The 22,712-nt window shown below is 50.1% G+C and overlaps 1 long non-coding RNA gene across 1 annotated transcript in view; it reads left to right on the top strand.

Annotated features, from left to right (window-relative positions):
• LOC109572111 (uncharacterized) overlaps positions 1-22,712 on the top strand; it is a 116,495-nt gene that overhangs the window by 76,880 nt on the left and 16,903 nt on the right. The gene's annotated exons all lie outside the window — the stretch shown is intronic.

The following is a 22,712-nucleotide window of genomic DNA, read 5'->3' as shown; positions in this document are numbered from 1 at the left end:
CATTTTTATTTGGAATCTGCAATCGAGAGCTCATTCTAATGATCTCAGAACTCTACCAAATGCTTCAGATTTATGAGAGTTAATGCTGACCTCCATCCTACAAGTCATGGAGTATTACTGAATATTTTTTTACAAAAAAAGAACGGGAAGTTAAGAGAGGGGGAGTACCTTGTGGTTATATAAGCTGTAAGTAGTAGAGGCGGAACTTGAACTCTGGCTCTTCACCACCAGGGTTGGCTCTTCACCACCTCTTCAATCTCTTGTGCTGGTTCTTGTTTGCTCTGTTCCCAATATGATTGAGAAGAGTTTCAGGTTTTTCTGTACTTTGTCGCGAATACATAGACCCTGAGGTCTGCAAGCGTCTTAGACGTCAGATGGCCCAGTCCTCTTATGTTACAGGGGAACTGCATGAGCCTTAGGGCTATGCCAGGAGCCACCCAAGGCCCCCAGCAAATGCTGGGCAAATGAGGACAGAACCTGGAGTCTTCCAGCAAACCAGGATCAAACCCTCTAACCAAACTTGTTCAGCTCCTCTGTTGTCTCAGCAGATGGGGGCATTTTGCCATCATAAAGTTTTCCTGAGCCTGTGGCCTTCGTTGGTCAAGGGAGAGGCGGTTCTTACTTGAGGAGGGTATTTTTGAGCTCATCTCTTATACATAATTGCTTAAAGAACCAAACCTATAAAGCATATACATATTCTTTTAAATATTCTTTTTCATTATGGTTTGTCCCAGGATATTAAACTAGTTCCCTGTGCTACACAGTAGGACCTTGTTTATCCACTCTGCGAATAATAGTTTGCTTTTGCTAACCCCAAACTCCCACTCCACCCCGCCCCCCGTGCCTCCCCCTTAGCAACCACACATGTGTTGTCTATGTTTGTGAGTCTGCTTCATAAACAGGTTCATTTCTGCCATAGTTTATATTCCACAAGTAAGTGATGTCGCATGGGACTTGTCTTTCTCTAACTTCCTTCACTTAGAGTGATGGTCTCTAGTTGTGTCCATGTGGCTGCAGATGGCATCATTTTGTTCTTTTTATGGCTGAGTAGTGTTCCGTCGTATGTCTGTCCCACATCCTCTTTATCCATTCCTCTCTCAGTGGACACTCAGGTTGCTTCCACGTCTTGCTGTCGTGAACAGTGCTGCAGTGAACACTGGGGTGCGTGTGTCTTTTTGAATTGTAGTTTTGTCCAGATATATATGCCTAGGAATGGGATTGTTGGCTCATATGACGTTACATTTTTAGTTTTCTGAGGAAACTTCACACTGTTTTCCATAGTGGGTGCACCAACTTACATTTGGGAGTGGGGAGCAGTTCTTAAGCATTGGTATGTGAGCAAGGTAATCACTATATGATTGATACGAAGCATCAGATGAGTTTGAGAAAAGAGGCACCAGGTCTAGACAATGAGTTTGTCTGGTCCACCCTTCTCCAATGGGAGGAAGAAATGTTACTTAACCTGTATTAAATGTTGAATATTTTAGAACTTGCAGCTGGACTCATTGCTTAATTATTCACAGATTGCTTAGGGCCAAAAGCTGTCTGCTGGGGCAAGAAGGATTATTTGGTTACCTGACACTCCAGTGCCGATAGGAAAACTTCCTTTCACAGCAGCAAAGGAATAGCCCCCATTAGATAGGACCGTGGACTCGTTAAGCTTTCCAGAAGGGAAATTTGCATTATTTAGACTTCAAATTATATATCGGTACTTAAACGTAACTCAAAGTACCTACAAGATATTTGATGGTCTCTAGTCTTGGGTAATTAAATGCAATTAATATGTAGCTACTCCAGATTCTGGAAATTAACAAATCTCTCAGCAATTCTTGTTGGCTAAAGAGGATACGACTGGGAGCAGTCTCTGCTGGGTTGGAGGGACTCAGATTTGGCTAGAGCAAACTCTAGGATTCAAGGGAGACCCTTCATGTTTCCAGTAGAAGATATGTTGTGAATAGGAGTATTTGGAAAGCTCAGTATCTTCCAGAATGCCAGGGCTTGGTGATTTTAGCAGAATTTTTCACTTTTCAGAGATGCAGACGACAATCTCTGGGTACACCTAAAAAGAAATTCTACCTTCAGTGATGTAATGTAATGGAATTGATTTTATATTTTTAAGATAAAGAACATTAACTTTTCCCACCAGAAGGAAATCTATGCAGGCTGATTTTACTACAACTCTGTCATAAAGTCTCCTCTCTGATGAGCAGGTATTTTCTAATTTCTGGCCCATCAATCTGTCTTCTCAACCCCTAAAGAGGCACGGAGCTCTTTCTCCTTCCTGCTGGATTAGTGCTATGACTGTCCCTGACTTTCTGCCACCATGGAAAAACTCACTCAGAGCTGTGGCCAGCAAACAAAACCCCACAGGTGTTTATTAAAAAAAAAAAAAAAAGTGATTCAATGAGTAGATTGGGGTTAAGCTCTGAAAAGTTTTAAATTTCATCTCCACTGTTTGCTGTTTGTGCAGCCTGGGACAAGTGAAGTGACTTCTCTGAATCTCAGTTTCCTTGTGGACATAACATTTGGCAGGTCATCATGATGACAGCGTGAGATCCCTCTACTCTTGTATCTTGCAGTCTCTGGAACAAGGCGAATCCCGTAATTATTCTCTCTCTGTTAAAAAATGATACCAATCCCATATATCATTTTGTAAATCCAGAATCACTCACCTTATTTCAAAAAGGACACTGAGAAGACTTAAAAGGAAAGACAGACAGGACTGAGTGTTGAGCAAGGTTCTGAGCAAAAACAAGAGACAACCAACAGTAACAGGGGATTTGCCATAATCGTTCCTGAAGATCTTTCCTGAGTACAGCGGGACTCTTGCACAATGGCTAGCCGTGAATTTGACAAACAGAATGATTATTTTGGTCTGTGGTAGGTCAGAGAACAATGGTAGACCAGAAGGTCACGGAAAGGATTTAAGTTGGGTAAATCTTTCAACCCCTCCTGACAGTTCTAGTGGAGTCAGCCTTGATAGAAACTGCCAATGTTAACTTCTGGGTTTCCAAGGACCCCATACAAGTCGACCCTTTGAGTGTGAACAGGCATTGTTGTGTTTGCTCTGGATGCAGTAATAAGTGCAAAGAGAATGAGACCTTCCCTAGATTCTTAGACATGATTTCTTGGATTTCACTGAATTGAGGAATGAGGTTTCTTACTGAGGCTGCAAGACTAGATGATGAGCTCATAGCCCCTGTTTGGTAGCTGCTGTAGGCAGGAAACCAAAGCCAGGCTTTCAGCTTCCATCTAACACATTCAGAAGAGCAAGCTCGTGGTCACAATACCTGTGTGTGTGTGTGTGCGCTCAATTGTGTCATGACCCCATGGACTTTAGCGCACCAGGCTCCTCTCCATGCGGTTTTTCAGGAAAAAATACTGGAGTGGGTTGCCATTTCCTACTCCAGGGTATCTTGCTGACCTAGGGACCCAACTGGAGTCTAGTGCATTGGTAGGTGGGTTCTTTACCACTGTGCCATCTGGGAAACCGTCATAAGATATATTTTGCACTTTCAGAGTGTGTGAGCCTTTTGCTCTGATTGCCTTCCACTGGTCCCCAAGCACACCCTCAAAATTCCTGCCATCAGCCACACTCATTCATGGTGATAGATATGGATAGAATCTCAGGGAGGCTTGCAGCTTTTTATTTGATGATGAAGAAGAGAGAGTATTGTGTGTGAATCAGCCTGTCTCCCATAGCCCCATGGTATCAAGATGAAGAAATGTCATCAAGAAAATCAAGGCTAAACACAGGAGTGAAAATGCCCAGTAGTAAATCTGAAGAGGGAGTTCTGCTGTTTAAAATAATGATAGTACCAAGAGTTGGACTATTTAGAGCAATCCCCTGCCGCCCCGCTATCTCTTGGAATACGTTCCAAGAGCCCCAGTGGCGCCTGGCACTGTGGATGGTGCAGAACCCTGCATACACCGTGCCTTTTCCTGTACTTCTGTAGCTGTGACAAAGCTCTTATTTAATCAGTTACCTTTAACCTGGGGTATTGAGATTCTGCCTTGTCATTCATAACAATGTGTAGAAGTTTCCTTTGGGCTCTCTTACCCTCCCCAACCCATGACACACTAACCACTAGAGATGACTCCTGCTTACCCTGAATGGAGAGAACACTTCTTTAGCACAGGATTTCCTTGGGATTTTGGAATTTATGGTTCAAGCCCCTGCTCTTTGTAGGCTCTGAGGACCCTCCACTTTTTCAGTCCAGGGGGCTCTTTCCACTCACCCTCTGGAACGAGAACTGGCTTGGGGGTCAGCTCCAAAACAGGGGGCCTGAACTCCTAACCAGAGCACCCTCCCCCTCAGGCCCTAACCCAGCAGCAGTTCACACCGCTCGTTCTTTGAGTTCTTCCTCCTCTTTCCATGACCAGACTTTAAACTTATGGAGTCACAGCTTTCATCTCTGCATCCCCAGCAGTTTTCCTAGTATACTGCATTCAGAAGGTACACCATAAATGTCAGATGTTGTAACAAGGAATGGGAGATGGCTCAGTCAGCACGAAACCAGAGGGCAAATACAGGGGCCTCTGACAGGCCCACCCTATGGGGTCTTTCCACTGGGGTAACCGCAGCCAGAACTGGAAGAGATGCTTCTCCAGCACCTCCCCAGCCAGGATGGGCCCCTCACTGTGTTTCCAGAACCACACTCTCCCAGGACTTAGGAGAACACTGATGTCGCAGAGGAGATGGAGCTCAAACTGGGAGATGGAGGCATTTTCTCAGAGAAGAGCCAGGCATCAATCAATCCCCTAGACTCCCAAGTGTGCTTTCTAGGTCAAGACTTGAGAAAAAGCCCAGCCTCCTCTTTCTTCATGCCTTGCACTCAACTCCTGTGACCCAACGGCCCATCTTAGGCTGCCCAGCTGGCCACTTGTTGGTGCAGTCCTTAGACCCCCAGGGCTCCACTAAGGAGTCTGTGTGCCCATGTCTCCAAGAGGCCACCTCCTGCCAATTTGGGAAACAGGCAGAATAAGGTTTTTACCTCCCCACACCTTCCTCTCCTGCTGCATCTGATACTGCCTTACATACAGATTGTCAAAAACACATCTGTCTCCTTTCTCAATGGATGTGGTGGGAATGACTGTTTGCTATCCAGGATCCTGGGAACACTTGGCTCTTCTGTTGGGATAAAATCCCCCAGGTTACATCACGGCGACAATGTAACAGTTTGGGGACTGGGTTCTGCCTCCCCTGTAAGGCCCTTGAGGTCGCAAGCCAGGTCTTTTCATCACCATACTGATAGGAATCTAGCATCAGAGGCTTACGCGTATTTGGCAGTTGGTACATATTTATGAAAAGAAATGGGATGAAACGATCTGGAATGAATAGATTCATTAAATGAGGCGTGATCCAGCCTACCAGCCATCTGCAAAAGAATGTAGCTATTTAACAAGCATTTAAAGTATCTTTGATTCCTTCAGTTGGTCTCGATAATCATCTGCTTTGGGTAAATGGAAGCATAAGAAATGAAGAAGTACGTCAGAATCTCCGTGAACCACGGTGTACTCCCTAGAGTGGCCGAGGAGAAAGAGAATGACAGCGTCAAGTGGCGGAGTGGGCATGAAGCACCCTGAACTCCCACACGTCGTTGGAGGCAGAATAAAACTGCAGAAAACTGTTTAACAGCTTCTCAAAGAAGCTAAACACACATCTACCTAATGACCCAGAAAGTCTACACCTAGACATTTAATGAAGAGAAATGAAGGCATGAATCTACGAAGAACCTTGTCTGAGAAGATTCATAGCGACTTTACTCATGAGAGCCGCCGACTGGAAAATGATGGGACGTCCACTGATAGGAAAAATGGATAAACGAACTGATATATTTGAAATTGAATATTATTCAGCAAAAAAAAAAAAGAGAGAGAGAAAGATAAACTGCAAAGTACACAGAAGCACGGATGAGTCAGGGAAATAATACACTGAGCCAAAGAAGTCAGATGCAAAAGCCCAAACTGTACATACGGTTCTTCTTGCTTGAAATTCTAGAATATGCAGAACCATGCTACGGTGGTGGGAATCAGACCGGAGGCTGCTTCTGAGGTGAAGAATCGACTGGAAAGTGGCGCAAGGGGCCTTTCTGTGGTGATGGGAACATTGTGCGTCCTGGTTAGAGGTAGCGAGGTCACACAAGCACGTGTTTTCTTCACAGCACAGCCACCAGTGCGCTGAAGAGCATGTTGCTGTGTGTGAACTTATAATTCAGCTGCAGAAAATCATTTGGGATGCATTGTTTGTCAAGTCTTAGACAAAGGAAAGCCTCGAGTTGGGGAGCAGAAAGCAGCCTGGGGAAGTCATGTGGTCCCACCCCTCGTGTAGATGGAAAGCCCCAAAGGAGAGTGATGTGCTCACAGTCACTGAGACTTCGTAGCAGAAGCAGGACAAGAACACAAGACTCTTCCTGGCAGGAGAGTTGGAGCTATTTCCTGGGAATGTTGACAATCACGTCTGCCCTGCACTCTCCTGGCTTTAAATGATCAGTTAATTGGGCCCTGAACTCCGGTCAGCCTAGCTTACCCATCTGCCCTGGGCCCCTTCACAGCCTTTCTGACAGTCCTTCACCTAGGTGGATGATTTCCGAGGCCCTGTCTCCATGAAGGCCAGTGTGGAGCGAGGCTAGCTATTAATAGGAAAAACCAGAGTTGCATTGTCTCTGAATATAGGAACTCTGGTTTCTCTGTCCTTCTTAGGTGGTTGGAGCATCTCTAAAAGAGATTCAACAGTTCTGAGGACAGGCAGAGGAAACTAACAGCCAGGAATCAGGAAAAATATCCTTGGGTCAGATTCAGGAGAAATCCACACGTCTACAGACAGAGGTCATTGAGTCAAGGAGAAGAGGGAGTGAGGAGTGAGCCCCCCGGTCACCCTGTGTGGCCCCCGCACACCGGGCTGGAGGTCCTCCTCACTCGCCAGACTCAGGAGCCTGCTGGTGCCCTCCACGTCCACCGCTGGCTCTCTGCCCTTTACTGTAACCAGGCATCACTTGGATTCCCGGGAGGACAGCGGAGAGGGTCCACGAGGGTACGTGGTCTCCAGACCCATCCCTCCTGAAGAAGACAGAGAAGGGGCCTTACTAAACCACAGCACAACCCTGAGACGAAACCTGAATCCTGAGTCTTAAACACACCAGGACAGGATGCTCGCTGCAGAATCTGGCTACACTGCATATCAACTTAGACGGAAGGCCTCTGGCAGCTGGCTGACGTTGCTCCTCAACTGCTCCTTGTTCAGCCCGGGCGTCCTCAGCAGGGCATCTTCTCCAAGGACCTCTGTCCATCCACTGTTACCAGACATGGCAATCGTGGAAAGGTGGCCGTGAGTCACCAGCTAAAGGTTCTCTCTCTTGGAGACAGGAGAGCTAGCTAACAGCCTTGCAAAACTTCTCTGCAGCCTTTTAGGGGCCATCTCTTATTTCAATACCAGGTACTCCGTAGATGCTTTAAAAACAAACAAACGGACATACCAATTGGGTAAAGAATGAGTGAACGTTTGCTTTCTGAAATCTGCGGCTTCTCATCTCCACGTATCCTGGAGGGAGGAACCAGCTGGAGCTTCGGGACCCACTCAGTCTGCTATTGAAGGTCTTGAGTCGCTTTGCTGTGATGCGCTTGGACGTGGTACGGAACTTGTCTGAGCCTCAGCTTGCTCAAGTTCTATTAATATGTGGGGAAAAGAATAATATTTAAAGCAGGGGTTTTTTAGCCTGGAGCCCAGGGCTCCTTAAGGAGTCCTTAAAATTGAAAGTCATTTTGGGGCACATATGTATTTTTATGAAGAGAAGAGTTTTAGATTTCATCAGATTCTTTAACTAGGTCAGTGACTACTTAAAAAAAAAAAGAAAAGCAAGAAACCACTCAGCTTAGACTCTTTCACAGAGATAGAGATAACATTGACGAAGTGCCTGAGAACGCCGGCTCCACTCGTTTCTGTACAAACCCCAGCTGGGTGGAGGGAGCCAACCCTTGTGTGTCTGCTGCCCTCCAGATACATCACCTTTTTAGCAACCAGCCAGCACATCGTAGGCAAATCCTTTCCTCGCTCTGGCCTCAGTTGGAAAAGTCAGACTCGGTGTTCACCCAGACCTCGCAAGTGTTAATATCCTCACTGTCTGCAGAAGGACCCAGGTGATTAGCTCTGTACCTCATTCTCCAGAGGGTGAAGGAGAGCGGTCTCTGCCTTTTAGCTCCAAGAATGTCTGTCGATGAATGGACGTTAATTTTCGTGCAGAGACGATCAGGAGTCTGGGAAGAGGGTGGGAAGATGTTCTCAGGACCCTGCGAGGAACAGAATAGATGGCGACCTTCAGGCTGGTTCATTGGTTGGGATGGTGGGGTCATGGTGCCAAGGTTTGAGAGGAACAAATGGGCTCAGAGGCAGAGTGCAGGTGGGGTCACGACTTCTCCGCTCGCTTCCAATCTCTCAATCAGCTGCAGAAAGGAAACCGAGATAATCTCTAATGTTAGGAGGACATGAATTTTTTTGCATAAATTTAAGATGAAAAGAACCTCACCGGGGCTCTTCCTCTCTGGCTTGCTTCCAGGGGCTCTTGAAGCTGTCTCCTGAGAAAAATGCCCTAGGTTAGGGCAGCCTTTGAAATGCACTCTTTAGATGGCTTTCGGGAGGGAAGATGGGTGAACTCACTGCCGCCCCACCCGTCGCCTGGTGTGAAGGCATCCATGGGAGAGGCACAGAGAAGCTGGTCACCCTGATTAGGTTAGTTCTCACATGGATGCTTTAGGGGCTTCCCAGGTGGCTCTGGTGGTAAAGAACCCGCCTGAAAATGCAGAAGATGTAAGAGATGTGGGTTCGATCCCTGGGTCATGAAGATCCCCTGCAGGAGGGCATGGCAACCTACTCCAGTATTCTTGCCTGGAGAATCCCATAGACAGAGGAGCCTGGTGGGCTACAGTCCATGGGATTGCAAAGAGTCGGACACGACATGCAGGCACGCACGCAGGGATTCGTTGGTTGTCTCCAAGCGTATGCTGAGTGATTGTGTTGAACAGAATACGTTAGATGGGAAATTGCGACGCTGGCTAGGTAAACGGGGGAGACGGCGCACTTTCCGGATGCTGGGCGTCTCTGCCCTTTGTGTGAACTGGATGCCTCTGTGTTGCAGATACCTTAATGTCATGTTCGAGTATGACCTACTAATGTCTTTCATCCAGCTTAAAACACATTTAGTAATTTGTCAACACAGTGAATTTCCTGGATGGCGGAGCTCCCTGGGGAGGCAAGGGCTGGGCCAGGTTCTTTGCCATCCAAGTGGGTCATGGGATAGACTGTCTCCTGGAGGGGACCCCCACCCCAGGGAGCTGCTCGACCTGGGAATGTGGGAAGCCCTGGGTGCTAGCATGCTGATGGAGTGAGGGGTGGGAATTGCCCCACTATGCGGAGTGCTCTCGAGACAGGACTCAGCCCTGGTGCTGCCCTCCAGGAGCTCGCAGTCTAGCGCGGGAAGCAGAGGACCCTCATCTACAGTGTGACTGTTGCTGAGCAGTCGCTGAGTCAGGTCTGACTCTTTGCAGTGTGTTAGGTGCTGCGAACAACACCCACAAAATCCCTCCACATCCTGGAGGAAGAAACAGTAAACTGAATAAACGTGGAGCACTAGACAGGAAGGTGGAGAGAAATCGGAGGGGTGAGTGGGAGACACGGGGGCAGAGGGCAGGTGCAGAGGATGGGCAGGGGAAGCCCCGAGGAGAAGGTGACCTTTGCGTCCACGGGCGGCAGAAGCCTGCGGGAAGGGTGTCCAGGTGAGGGGAACAGAGCGCCAGGACCCTGGGTGAGAGGAGGCCTGCAGGAGGGGCAGTGCCTCCCCGGCCCCCACCAGGCATGTGCAGAAGACGGGAGCGACTGAGGTTTCCGCCCCAGGTGGACCCTGACCCACTGGTGTATCTGAATTAATAGAAATCTCCGTGTGTCCGGTGTTTCCTAACCCCCAACCCACTGCCCATAGCTCTAACCGTCTATGCCATAAATTAGTATATTCCTGTGGTAGTGAGAACAGAGGCCCCCCAAAGGTGGGCACATTCTATACCAAGTCCTTGGGAGCATGGTATCCTACATAGCAAAAGAGACTTTGCCGATGTGGTAATGTTAAGGGTCTGCGCAGGGAGATTATCAGGGATTATGCAGGTGGGGCTGTCATAACCACCAGGGTCCTTCCAGGGGAGGGACAAAGAAGACGGGACAGAGGAGGCAGAGGAGCAAGCCATGAAGTGCAGCAGCCTCTAACAACCGGATAAAGGAGGACTGGGTTCTCCCCAGGTGCCCTTGGAACCCACACAGCCCGGCCAGCACCTTGATTTTAGCCCCCCACCCCTGCCCCACTGAGACCCATTTTGAACTTCTGGCCTCTAGATCTGGAGGATAATAAGTTTGTGTTGTTTTAATGTTGCTAAGTTTGTGGTTAGTGATTGTATAGGCAAAAGAAACCTAAAACAATTTCAAAATTATTTTCTTTAATAAAAAGTAAAGTGCAAGGCCCCTTTCCAGTTATTTGCAAATAATAGTTCATTGTTTAATCTCCATAAAGATTCCTCAAAGTAGGTGCTGTTAGTATCTCCGTTTTGCAGTTGAGGTCTTTCAAGCACAGAGGGGTTAAGTAACCTGCCTGGCATCACACAGCTCCAAGAGACACAAGCAGGATTTGAACCCAGGCCATCTGCTCCAGGGGTTAACACATTTCTGCTCCGATTGATTTTCTCGCACTGGCGTCAGTGATCCCGGCGAGGCCCTTGCCTTTCTCGGGACAGACCATCGTCTCCGCTCTTGGGTGCTCTCAGCTCAAGTGGACATCGCAGCGGCGGGCCCACGGACAGTGCTCAGAAAGGACCTCGGAAACTGCTAAACCGCTAAATCGAAACAGACTCGGTTTCTGTTTCTGAGGGAAAATACAGAGATAATCAGTCTTTTATTTTAATTTTATAATGTGACCCAATACTCTTTATAGAGATACAATTCATAAAATGCGCAAATCTTTTAAAATGTGCCACGCAGTGGCTTCTAGTATATTCTCAAGGCTGTACAACTGTCACCACTGACTGGTTTAGGAAGTCTTCATCATCCCTCAGAAGAAGTTCCGTACCTGGAAGCAGTCACTTCCCCTTCCCCCCACCCCAGTCCCAGAATTTTTTTCTCTCTCTCTGTTTTCTCTCTCTCTGCGAATTTGCCCTGGAGAAGGAAATGGTAACCCACAGCAGGATTCTTACCTGGGAAATCCCGTGGACAGAGGAGCCTGGTGGCCTATAGTCCACAGGGCCCCAAGAGTCAGAAAAGACTTAGCGACTAAACCACCGCACCATGAATTTGCTGATTCTGGACATTTTACAGGATATAAATGCAGTCGTTGCAAATGTGACGTCCTTCATTTAACATGATGTTTTCACGACTCATCCACATCATAGCTTGCATCAGGACTTCATTCTTTTCTTCATGGCTGAATAATATTCCTTCTTGTGGACATTATATAGGCGTATGGGTTGCGTCCACCTTTAGGCGATTATGAATGACCCTTCCATGGACATTCCTGTCCTCTGTTTCCTCGTGCCTAAATTAGAAAGGACAGCCAGACAGGACCCAGTAGCTTCCAGAACCCTGTTTGCAGAACCCTGCAGGGAAGTTGCTGTTCTCACAGCCATGGCTCTCCAGTGAGATGCTGAGACCCCCCCAGAAACGAACCATCAGCGTCAAGGGTCAGCAGGCCCCCTGGAGGGCCTGCAGTGTTCCCTGTCCTGACGGGGGCGGGAGGAGATCCCCGAGCAGTTGTCTCTACCATGTGTCTCCCCCACATGCCATGCCTTCCCCTCCTGGGCCTCAGTTTCCCCATCTTTAGAGGAAGCTCTTCACAAATGGGGATGCCGATACAAGAAGACGGAGCAACTCCAAGCTAATGTGCTGTTGTGGTTATGTTTTTCCACTGGACCCCCTGAAATACACCATGCTGTACTGATTTATGGTGTGCAGGTTAGATGGATTGCGTCCGCTGAACAGAATACAGTTACCTTTTAAATGTAATATGGTATGTAATTATTTATAACGGAATGTTTTCAACATACTCTCTGAATAGAATCATGCTTTTGAGGATCAGTTGGAGGAAAGAAAAACAGTTCCACCCCAAAGCTCCCATAACCAAAAGCCATGGATACCTGCTCTTGTCAATAACAAAGAAAATCTATTGAAAACCTTCCACACGATAAGGAGGGGACTGCATCGCGAGGTCCCATTTGGGTCTACCAACCCTGACTCTAAGACCAGCCCTGACTCCAAGGAGGCTTGTACCCCCGTCATGAGTGTGAAGCCAGGAGTGCCAGGGGTGTGACCACATCTCTCCCTTGTCCCAGTATGTCCCGGGGGGCATGTCAGCCAGCAGCATCACCAGGAACAGGAATACAGTAGCCCCCATTACAGTGATACATGAGTAAGTGCTGTTTCCATTCCAAATACAGCGGCAGGAACCAGCGAGGCAGTGGCCTTCTCCTGCCCCATGCAAGTTAAAAATATAGCCTGCCTCTGTGCACACTCCCGTCTTAGCCCTGCACATTTAAAAATACACCCGTCAGTGGCTCTGCATTTGAAAATGTATTTTGCATCTGATAATTATGATGCATTTAAAGGGCAAAATTAGAAAGCGCAGAATTAGGCTGGCAGGCTTAATTAGCCCATTCTTTTCTCTAATGGGTGAAATTTGGGCAACTGTCTGCTCAAGGGGCACAAAGACCCCTAATGGGGCTGGTGGAAATTCACCCGCTCCTCTGCCAACCCCATCCCTCAGCGAGCCGGGTGGGGGATTCACTGTGCACTGAGAAACATGAGCCCCTCGAAGCAAGAAGACCGCCCCCTCTTGTCCTCAGGAAAACCACGTGAGTGCGATTACAAAGTCATCTATCAACAGATACTAGAGGGCCGTGCTGGGGCTTCCCAGAGGCCTGGTGCAACCAAGGTGGTGACGGGATTGTCTGTAGAGGCAGCTTGAGGTGTTCCCTCCTGAAGACACGTCTCCCCTCCAGCCCTGGCCCTGCTCAGCAACTATTGAATGCCTTCCTCTGCTCCCACGGGGGGCTGGCCACTGCTCCCAGGTTCCTGAGCTATTCTCGGATGGCTCAGGGAGCTGGCCAGGACCGGTTTGGAAACTTCTAAGGACCTTCCAAAGGCCGCACGCCTGGATTTTCTGCAACCTGATTCCACATTCCTAATAAAGTTATCTCGATGGCCACGCCGAGCCTTCCCTGCACCCAAACGGGCGGATCCGTCCCCGGCCTTGGAGAGGGGAGTTTTCTCTCTCGCAGTCCCATAGCCCTTCACAAGCCGGGACAGGCCCCGAGTGGAGGCGAAGTGAGCCCAGGTATGAGTCATCCTGATGAATCAGATGTGTCCTGACTTTTTTTTTTTTTTTGAAAGCTGCGTGTTTCTTCAAACCAGAGACTGTGTTGTTCTTTTTTTGCAGCCAGATCCAGAAACCCTCTGAGAAAGAGGCTCTCCTCTGCAGTGCCCAGCACACACAACCCAGAATGGCCCGTCCCCGCTCAGGCCGCCTGGAATTTTCTGAAACAATCTGTGGGGTGGCCGCAGAGCTGTGGAAGGGGCCTGAGACCTGAGGCGGAACCCAGACCCTGGAGGCATGCTTGGTCTCAGACAAGACATTTTGCGTCTCTGAGCTGAAACCTCAAACACGTAGAATTGCTGTAAAAACGCACTTGTTGAAGAGAACAATGTGCTGCCTATCCCCCACGCTAGAGACATTCGACACTGTTCCGGGACATGTTTAATTGTCACAAGTACCATCTTTACCAGCCTCTATGTGGCATGACACTACAGGAAAATCCTTTGGGTTGCTAACAATCAGTCAAAATTCAGGATTTTGTTTTCAAAGTTTCATAATCTTTATAAAGAAAATGTGGATAACCCCAAAGTACAGAGAGAAGTGGGGGACAGAACAGGGAAACCATGTCCTTGCCATATTCCTACAGTCAACGTTCTTTTTTTAAAATCTAGTTAACGTGTCTTCAGGACCATTTTTGGCCATTTCCTTCCCAAGAGCCAAAACGGGGAGCAGGAGGGGGGCAAGAATAGGTTGCTTAAAAAAGTATAAAGTATTTCAGTTTCTAAAGCCTAGTAATTGGAATTTCTTCAGCCCTGAGCAGAATGGCTTTACCCAGAGTCCAGTCAGATGACAAAATGGTAGAGTCCGCCAGGACTCTGGCGAGAGAGAGAGAGAAACATACCTGGCAGACCCCTTGCAAGGGTGAGAAAAATCAGGAAGGTCTGAGTAGGGATATCCTGGAGCCTCTTAACTCCTGGCAAAAACACCTTCACTCTGCAGAGTACAAGACTCTCTTAACCCCTTGTATATGCAAAACAAGAAAGTGGCGGTGGTTGTTCGGTCACTAACTTGTATCCGACTCTTGGTGACCTGCATGGACTGCAGTATGCCAGGCCTCCCTGTCCTGTGCTGTCTCCCAGAATTTGTTCAAACTTGGGTCCACTGAGTCGGTGATGCCTTCCAACTATCTCATCCTCTGCCACCCCCTCTTCCTCCTGCCCTCAGTCTTTCCCAGCATCAGGGTCTTTTTCCAATGAGTCGACTCTTTGTATCAGGTGGCCAAAGTCTTGGAGCTTCAGCTTCAGCATCAGCCCTTCAGAGGAAAGGACAAATAATACTCCGGGCGTCTCTACAGGAGAAAGAAGAAACGAGCCGAACTCTGCCACCCTGGGATAAACAGGGCCCGGGCGGTGCTGAAAAGCCTTCCACCCGCCAGGTTTTTAGGGTGCTTGATTTACCATTCAAGTGAGCACAGCTGCGGAGAGGGGACCCGGCTCAGAGCCAAGAAGGGGAGAGAAGGGGAGCGCCTGGGACACGGAGGGAGAGGATTGTTTGCAGACTAGACTATTAAATTGACTTGGAAATAGTGTGGCGCATGCCTCCCTGCGTAAAATAGTTGTCTATTTCAGATGGAGGACCACAAGCTCCCGGATAGAGCCCTTGAGTGCTGTTTACGCAGGGCGCTAATTGCAGTCACGGAGCCCACCCCGAGTCGTCACTGCGCTTGGGTCCACTTTTCCCTCGCACGCTTCCTCGGTAGCAGCCCTATTTGCGGATCTTCCTCTTGGCCCCAACAATGAGCATAAATGGGAAACGTGTAATTATTCATTTTATCGCTATTGATGCAGCCGACGCCGAGTAGCCATGGCTCTTGGACAGCGAGGACGCTGTCCAAGTAGAGTGGGTCTATCTGGAGTCAGGATGAGCTTCTCTTGGGACAGGATCTGAGCTTCACCATCACCAGAGTCCTGCCTACAGCCCTTCTGGAAGCCTTGGTTTGGGGTCAAGTTCACGTTGCATGGGAGGTGGCAGCATTGGTCCCCGGTAGGTCTCCCTTTTACTCTGGTTAGCAGCAGGAGTAATAGCCCATGCACGTCCCTTAAACAGGGTGCATGGCTTGGTGAAATGCTCCTGTCGCTGACCATTGTCACCATCAGCCAGACACTGGGTGGTGACCATCACCTTGAGGGTATCCAGTTGGAACTGGCACATTGGTGCCTCTTGGCCAACCTCCTCTACCCTTTATCATGCCTTTAGCCCCTTAAGCTGCCATGCAGATCCCATTTAAGCACAAGAACCAGTTTCTCCCCACCTGAGAACTTGGCTCCACTGTCCATTTCCTGTGACTGCCCTAACAGTTCGCCCTGAACGTAGGGGCTCAAAGCAGCTCACATCTTGTCTGTAACAGCTCTGGAGGCCAGAATTTGCGTCAAGAGTCTTGCTAGGCTACTGACAAGGTGTTGGCAGGGCTGCGTTCCTCCTGGAAGCGCTAGGAGAGAAGCTGGGTCTTGGCTTTTCCAGCTGCTCGAAGCTCCCCACGTGCCAGCCAGGAGTGGTGTGCCGAGTCCTTCTTCCATCACCTCACCTCATCCCTCTTTTGCCTTCCCTTGTACTTTTAAGAACACAGGTGATTACGGGGGACCCACCCTTATAATCCAGGGTACTCTCCCTATCTTAACATCAGCTAATTAGCAACCTTAATTCCACACGCAACTTTAATTGGCCTTTGCTGTGTAATCTAACAAGCACAGATTCTGGGGAGCAGGACTTCTTTGGGGGCCATTGTCTGCCTACTATTGTTCTTGTTCTGATGGTCTGTGTCTCACCCCCTCCGCTTGGTCCTTATGCAACTCACCTCACAGGTAGCATCCTTGTGTGACATCTTGGATTCTGGAACTTTCCTGCTCATAGCTCAAACACACTCAAACACCCATGTACACGCATACACACTGGACCAGAACTAGAATCCAAGCTCTGTGAGGACAATTTGGGGCAGTATTTCTGAGTGCTTAGAGCACTTGGTGTATTGGAAGCACTCAAATGATTCTTGGAAAAAAATCAATCAGAAGAGTGAGTCCCACCCCAGGAATGGCGTAACGACGTAATGCCTGGGCCCTGAAGTCAGATCCAGGGTTCATTTCTTGCTTTGATACTTAAGAGTCTCTGGAGACCTCCATCTCTAAAGTGAGGATACAGACCCCATTCTAACCGGGCTGCTGTGAGGATGAGACCGTGTTTAGTCAATGGCCTGGGCCGTAAAAATGCTGAAAGAGCTGAGGCCAATGCTGTCTTCATCGCCCTAGCCGTCACCATCTCGGAAAACAGTCATGGAGGCGAGTAAGCACTTCAAATGTTAGAGGAGAGGTAGGGGGATGTGTTTGCACTCCTGTTTGGGATACAGAGTTCAGTTCAGTGCAGTTCAGTCGCTCAGTCGAGTCTGACTCTTTGCGACCCCATGAACTGCAGCACGCCAGGCCTCCCTGTCCATCACCAGCTCCCAGAATTCACTCAGACTCATGCCCATTGAGTCAGTGATGCCATCCAACCATCTCATCTTCTGTTGTCCCCTCCTCCTCCCGCCTTCAATCTTTCCCAGCATCAGGGTCTTTTCCAGTGAGTCAATTCTTACATCAGGTGGCCAGAGTATTGGAGTTTTAGCTTCAGCATCAGTCCTCTCAATGAATATTCAGGACTGATCTCCTTTAGGATGGACTGGTTGGACCTTCTTGCAGTCCAAGGGACTCTAAAAACACCACAGCTCAAAAGCATCAATTCTTCAGCACTCAGCTTTCTTTATAGTCCAACTCTCACATCTATACATGATTACTGGAAAAACCATAGCCTTGACTAGACTCTCACCGCTCCCAGGAGACAGAGTAGGAAATGGTCGGTTCTAAGGGCCACCTCCAGGAGGTTTCACAGATATGTGAACACTTGGGCGGAATCTGATCCAATGGGGAAACGTCAGAAAGGTGGGAGCGGGGAGAGGCGTTCCAGGAGAGGGACCAGCATGGGCCAAGGTCAGAGGCCGGAGCTCCTGGCCTGTGCAGGGAGCTGCGGGTGATGAGTGGTGGGGGAGGGGAGGGGGGTACCAGGCTGGCGAGGGGGCTGACACAGGGGTGGGGTTGGGGGACTTGTGAGCCGGCAGGCCCTGCGTGCCGTGCTACGTTCTGACGTCTTGAGCTAGCCGTGGCTAGGCTGGGATTGGCACTCATACACTCACCGCTACAATCCCGTGCTTTCTCTCTCACCCACTCACCCACGGGGACACGCATATTAGAAACGCACACAGTGGTCACACAAAGGATGCAGGCACACCCGCTTCACACACTCACTGGATGCACAAACGACACACATACTGGGAGGGTGGATGCATTCGGGGCCCACGGCTTGTGGACCAGCACACTCTCAGTCCATGCACATACAGGACACGGGCCCCCAAAATGCACCACAGGTCATGCGGCCCAATGCACATGCACTCAGAGGACACACGTGGCAGCCTGCATGGCCACATGCACACACTGGCCACACACACGGGCACATGAAGAAGGCACACTCCCTAACTGTGTGTTCACCTAGGACGCTGGCCTTGCACGGCCTCCCACACACTTATTAAATAGGTCTGTGCTCAAAACAGGCTTCCCAGGTGGCTCAGTGGTGAGGAATCTGCCTGCCAATTCAGGACCCGCAGGAAATGCAGGTTCGGTCCTTGGGTTGGGAAGATCCCCTGGAGAAGGAAATGGCAACCCATTCCAGTATTCTTGCCTGGAGAATTCCATGGACAGAGGAGCCTGGTGGGCTACACTCCATGGGGTTGCAAAGAATCAGACACGACTGAAGTGACTGAGCACACAAGCACGCGCTCAAAACAAATACACACACATACTGAACGTAGACACGCACTGTTTAAACACACAGACACATTTTGACTGTGCACACGCAGACCCTTCATTTCTTTCTGGAATGTGTCTGGGTTCCAAGGCAGGCAGCCCTTGCTTGGCCTGAGGGAGGCTCTGAATACCCTCCCAGCCCCGGCAGGCAGAGCAGCTCCGAGACCTGTTTCGGATTACACGGTTTACACGCACCTCTCTCCCCCACTGCCGGGAGTGAGGGTGCGGCAGAAAAAAAAACACTGGGGCGAACCCCAGATCCCATCTTGCTGCCACCCCAGCCCCCTGAAGCCTCTGCAGCTTGTGACAGCGGGACGTCTTCCAAAAGCACTGCTGGGTCTTTTGCAAGAGTTCCCCACGTGTGACTCCCCACCCGGCCCTCCCCTCCACACGGAGCTGGCAGGGGGCCAGGCCCCCGGGGGGTGGGGGGCAGAGCGCAGCACCTCCCAGCACCGTGGGCGCCCTCATCAGCTGCACTCCCCGGGGCCCTGTTTGGGTGATGAGCCAGCCAGCTCTTGAGCTCTGCAGAGAGGAGTCCTGCTCAGCATCTGCCAGGTCTCTCCGGGGCCAAACACAGCTCTCCCCAACTCCCGTGCTGCTCCGCAAATTGGGTCCCAGTGAGCTGGAACCTTGTGCCTTCGCCTGAAGTTCTGACAAGTTGTAGTTTCCTGGTGGCAGCCAACACGGGGCTGCGTCCTCTGTGTGGGTTAACAAGTGGAAGACTCACCCGGGCCTGCCACCCCCATCCCAGTTCACTTGCCCCACTCCGAGAGCTGATGAACCAGATCATGCCTCGCACTGAGTGCAAGGCCTCCTCCTTGGGGACCACCCAGTACCCTCAATCAGAGTGAGCATCAGCACACAGTGCCCAAGCCCAAAGCAGTGGCCACATCCGTACAGGCTCGCAGAGGGACCTCAGGGATGGGACTCAGATGTTATCCACAGCCCTCGCATCTAGGAAGTTAGCGTGAATCAGTCCTAAACCCGAACCGACAGATAGCTGAGAATCCAGGGTTGCCCTCACCTTTGCTGTGAATTCCCCCAACAACCATGTCTTTATATTTCTCCTGGCTTCCCTGGTGGCTCACACAGTAAAGAATCTCCCTGCAAAGCAGGAGATCTGGGTTCGATCCCTGGGTTGGGAAGATCCCCTGGAGGAGGGAACAGCAACCCACTCCAGTACTCTTTCCTGGAAAATCCCATGGACAGAGGAGCCTGGCAGTCTACAGTCCACGGGGTCCCAAAGAGTTGGACATGATTGAGCAACTAAGCAAGCACACCTGAGCTCACAAGCACCCGCACGTGGCTTCCAATACCTCCCTCATCAGCTTGAACAAGAGGCCCACGTTTAAAAGGGATTTCCCCAATAAATCCCCTCATCAGAAGCCTTCTGAGGGCAGTGGTCACAGGAAGTGGGGGCATCATGGCAGCAGATGGCCGGTGGCCCCACCAGCTTTAGTCCCACACTCACTTCCTCTTCCAGCTCTCTCTGGAGTAACACACAAGTCCCTCCCTGTCTTCATCTGCCTGCTCACATTCAGGCCCAGAAAAATCAGTTCCTACCATCTCCTAGCCCACCTTTTCGAATATTCTTCTCTCCTGAGAGCGGGTGTCTGCCCATAAGAAATTCTCACAACAGCCGCCAAGAAAAGATAACACTCCTGGTAACACTGCGTCATGAAGCTGTGTGTTCATAAGAGAAATTCCTCCAACAAAGAAGAACAAACGCCACCAAAGTGAGCCCCCAAAGTGAGAGAGCTTCTGATATTAGGGAGAAGCCTGACAACCCCCCAGGTGGAGAAAGTGAGATGACTGGAATCTGGGCGTCCAGTCTGACCCTTGTTTCCCCAGGCAGCGGCGAGTCGGCTAAAATTTGAGTCAGAAGCCGGCACCCCTGATGAGGCCCCAGGAAATTTCCAGTCCAGCCGGGGTCAGGGTCTTTGTTCCAGGCTGACAAGAAAGGCCTGAACTCCAGACAGCCACCCCGCCCCCGGGTCACTATAGTTTCTCCAGGCCAAGAGGAGGAGAGGGCCCGGGGCGGTTACCAGCCTCCTGCAAGAGGAGACTGGGAGCCACTCCGACACCGGAGGGCTTCCTTTCAACAAAGTCTGTTTGTTCCCCCAGGAGCCCCGGGGACTCTGTGCCAAGGCCGAATGACTCACTGGCTCCCAGGCCTGACCGCGCTCTGGGAGACGCTCAGCCAGGGCCCTTCTTCCCGCAGACCAGGCCCGCGGCCCACGTGGGCTCGACCAGGCGAGCGTGGGTGGAAATACCGCCCTGGGAGGGCACCCCACTGAGCCCCCGGGCCTTGCCCCAGGGTGGGACTCCCCTGTCCGCGTGTGCTGGCTTCCTGCAAGAGCTCAGACACCATCGCTTCAAGCGGGCGCCCGTGCTCCTCCAGGAGCCCCTCCACGGGAAACCTCTGAGAAGGACGTCTGCGCTTTTGTGCGCCAGTGTGGGTCCTCATGCCGGACTGTTTGAAAAACACCCTTTTCAGTATTTTAGGAGCTTTCCAGAAAGGCTTCTTTGTTGATGAGAGAAATCTCTTTGGATCCGTCACGGTCACTAGTAAGATCTCTTCATGGACGAAAAATGGATATAATTTCAGCCAGCTGGCCTGATGGAGATTCAGCCGAAGCCGTCATCTATTACACGAAGACTTACTACTGGCCCTGCATGATAGCTATAAGAACTGAAAGAGGAAATAGTAACTCCCGAGGCAGGGTAATTACTCTAGGCCAAGCGGTGCACTGCACCGAGTCCCTTACAGACACCGTCTGACTTCACCCCCACCATCCATCACAGAGCTCCAAGTGCCGGCATCTGGACACCTGCTTTGGGGAACATCTGTATACCCGCTTTGAGGAAACTGATGCCCGGAGAGATTCAGTTGCCTGAGTTCACTCAGTTAATAAACATCATGAAAAGTGAAAGTGAAGTCACTCAGTCGTCTCCGACTGTTTACAACCCTATCCATGGACTGTAGCTCACCAGGTTCCTCCATCCATGGGATTTCCCAGGCAAGAATACTGGAGTGGGTTGCCATTTCCTTCTCCAGGGGATCTTCCCAACCCAGGGATCTAACCCGGGTCTCTGGCATTGCAGGCAGACACTTTACCATCTGAGCCACCAAGGAAGCCCCTAATAAACATCATGTTACTCACCAAATAAGTGGGGCAATAAGATGTAAAAGGGTGCTTGGCCACCTTAGAAACCCCAAAATTCTTAGTACTTTGTAGCTACCTTAGAAGCTCGTGTATTAATTAGCCATGGGTATGCTAATTATAAAGCTAGTTTATTCATTAAACACAGTTTCCGTGTCGTCCACCATATTATTCCCCAGGCAAGTTCTTTCCTAAAACAGGAAGTTATAAACCTACAGGTGATCTTGATTGGTTTTTCTGTTTCCTCCTAGTAAGGGAGATGTCCCTTATTCTTTCAACGAACATGTACTCAGCATCTCCTTTAGGCTATGCTTTCTGTTAGGGCTAGGAACAAAACCAGTGACCAGGGACATGAATTTGCAAAGTGGGGCAGGTTTGTCAACCTCAGTGCTGTTGACATTTGGAGCCAAATCATTCTTTGTTGGGGGAGTCTGCCCTGTGCCTCTGAAATGTTTAACAGCATCCTTGACTTTGACCTACTAGATGGCATGCTCTGCTGTGCTGTGCCACGTTGATCAGTCATATCCAACCCTCTGGGACCCTGTGGACTGTAGCCTGCCAGGCTTCTCTGTCCGTGGGGTTCTGGAGTGGGTTGCTATGCCCTCCTCCAGGGGATCTTCCCAACCCAGGGATCAAACCCACGTCTCTTTTATCTCCTGCACTGGCAGGCAGGTTCTCACCACTAGCACCACTTGGGAAGCCCCCCAGAGACGGGTCTAGACATCGCCAAATGTTCTCCTGGAGCAGAACCACCCCACTCAGGCACCAGTGTTTCACAGAGGAAGGGAGTCATCAATCAAACACTGACAGCTGTCAGCACGGGGGTTCAGGCGACGAGCCCTAAACCTGGTTTTCTGGGTAGAGATGACACGTCAGTGGAGGTGCAGGCCCTGGTGGAGTAGCCAGGAAAAGCAGTCGCAGAGCGAGGGAGATGGGCTTTGAGAGCATCTCAGAGGTCCAGGCAACAGCAAGACCCAAGGCATGCAGGGAAGTGTGGTCCTGATTTGGAGTCTGTGTCAGTCAACGTTCAGATCAGAGCTCTGGATTAAGAGGAAAGCAGAAGTGTTATGTGTGCAGTTGACACAAGGCAGTGAGAAGTGACAGCTTCTGTGTTGCAGAAGGCACCACAATCAGGGTCACGAGAAGTCCAAGGTGCACTGCTGCATGATGGGTGAGCCCTCCGACCATTCGGGGAAACCTGGCTGAAAGACAGGGGCGTGAGAAGGCCTTGGGGAGGAGCCCTTCTCACACTCATTTGCACCTGAGAATCTCGGTAAGGCCCCCTAAAGCACCACTTGTTGGGTCCCAGCCCCAGAGTCTGT

Source organism: Bos indicus, chromosome 18 (genome assembly GCF_029378745.1).
Source record: "Bos indicus isolate NIAB-ARS_2022 breed Sahiwal x Tharparkar chromosome 18, NIAB-ARS_B.indTharparkar_mat_pri_1.0, whole genome shotgun sequence".
In the NCBI taxonomy this organism is placed as follows: domain Eukaryota; kingdom Metazoa; phylum Chordata; class Mammalia; order Artiodactyla; family Bovidae; genus Bos; species Bos indicus.
Note: the sequence above shows the minus strand (reverse complement) of the source record. Positions and strands in the feature narration are given on the sequence as shown.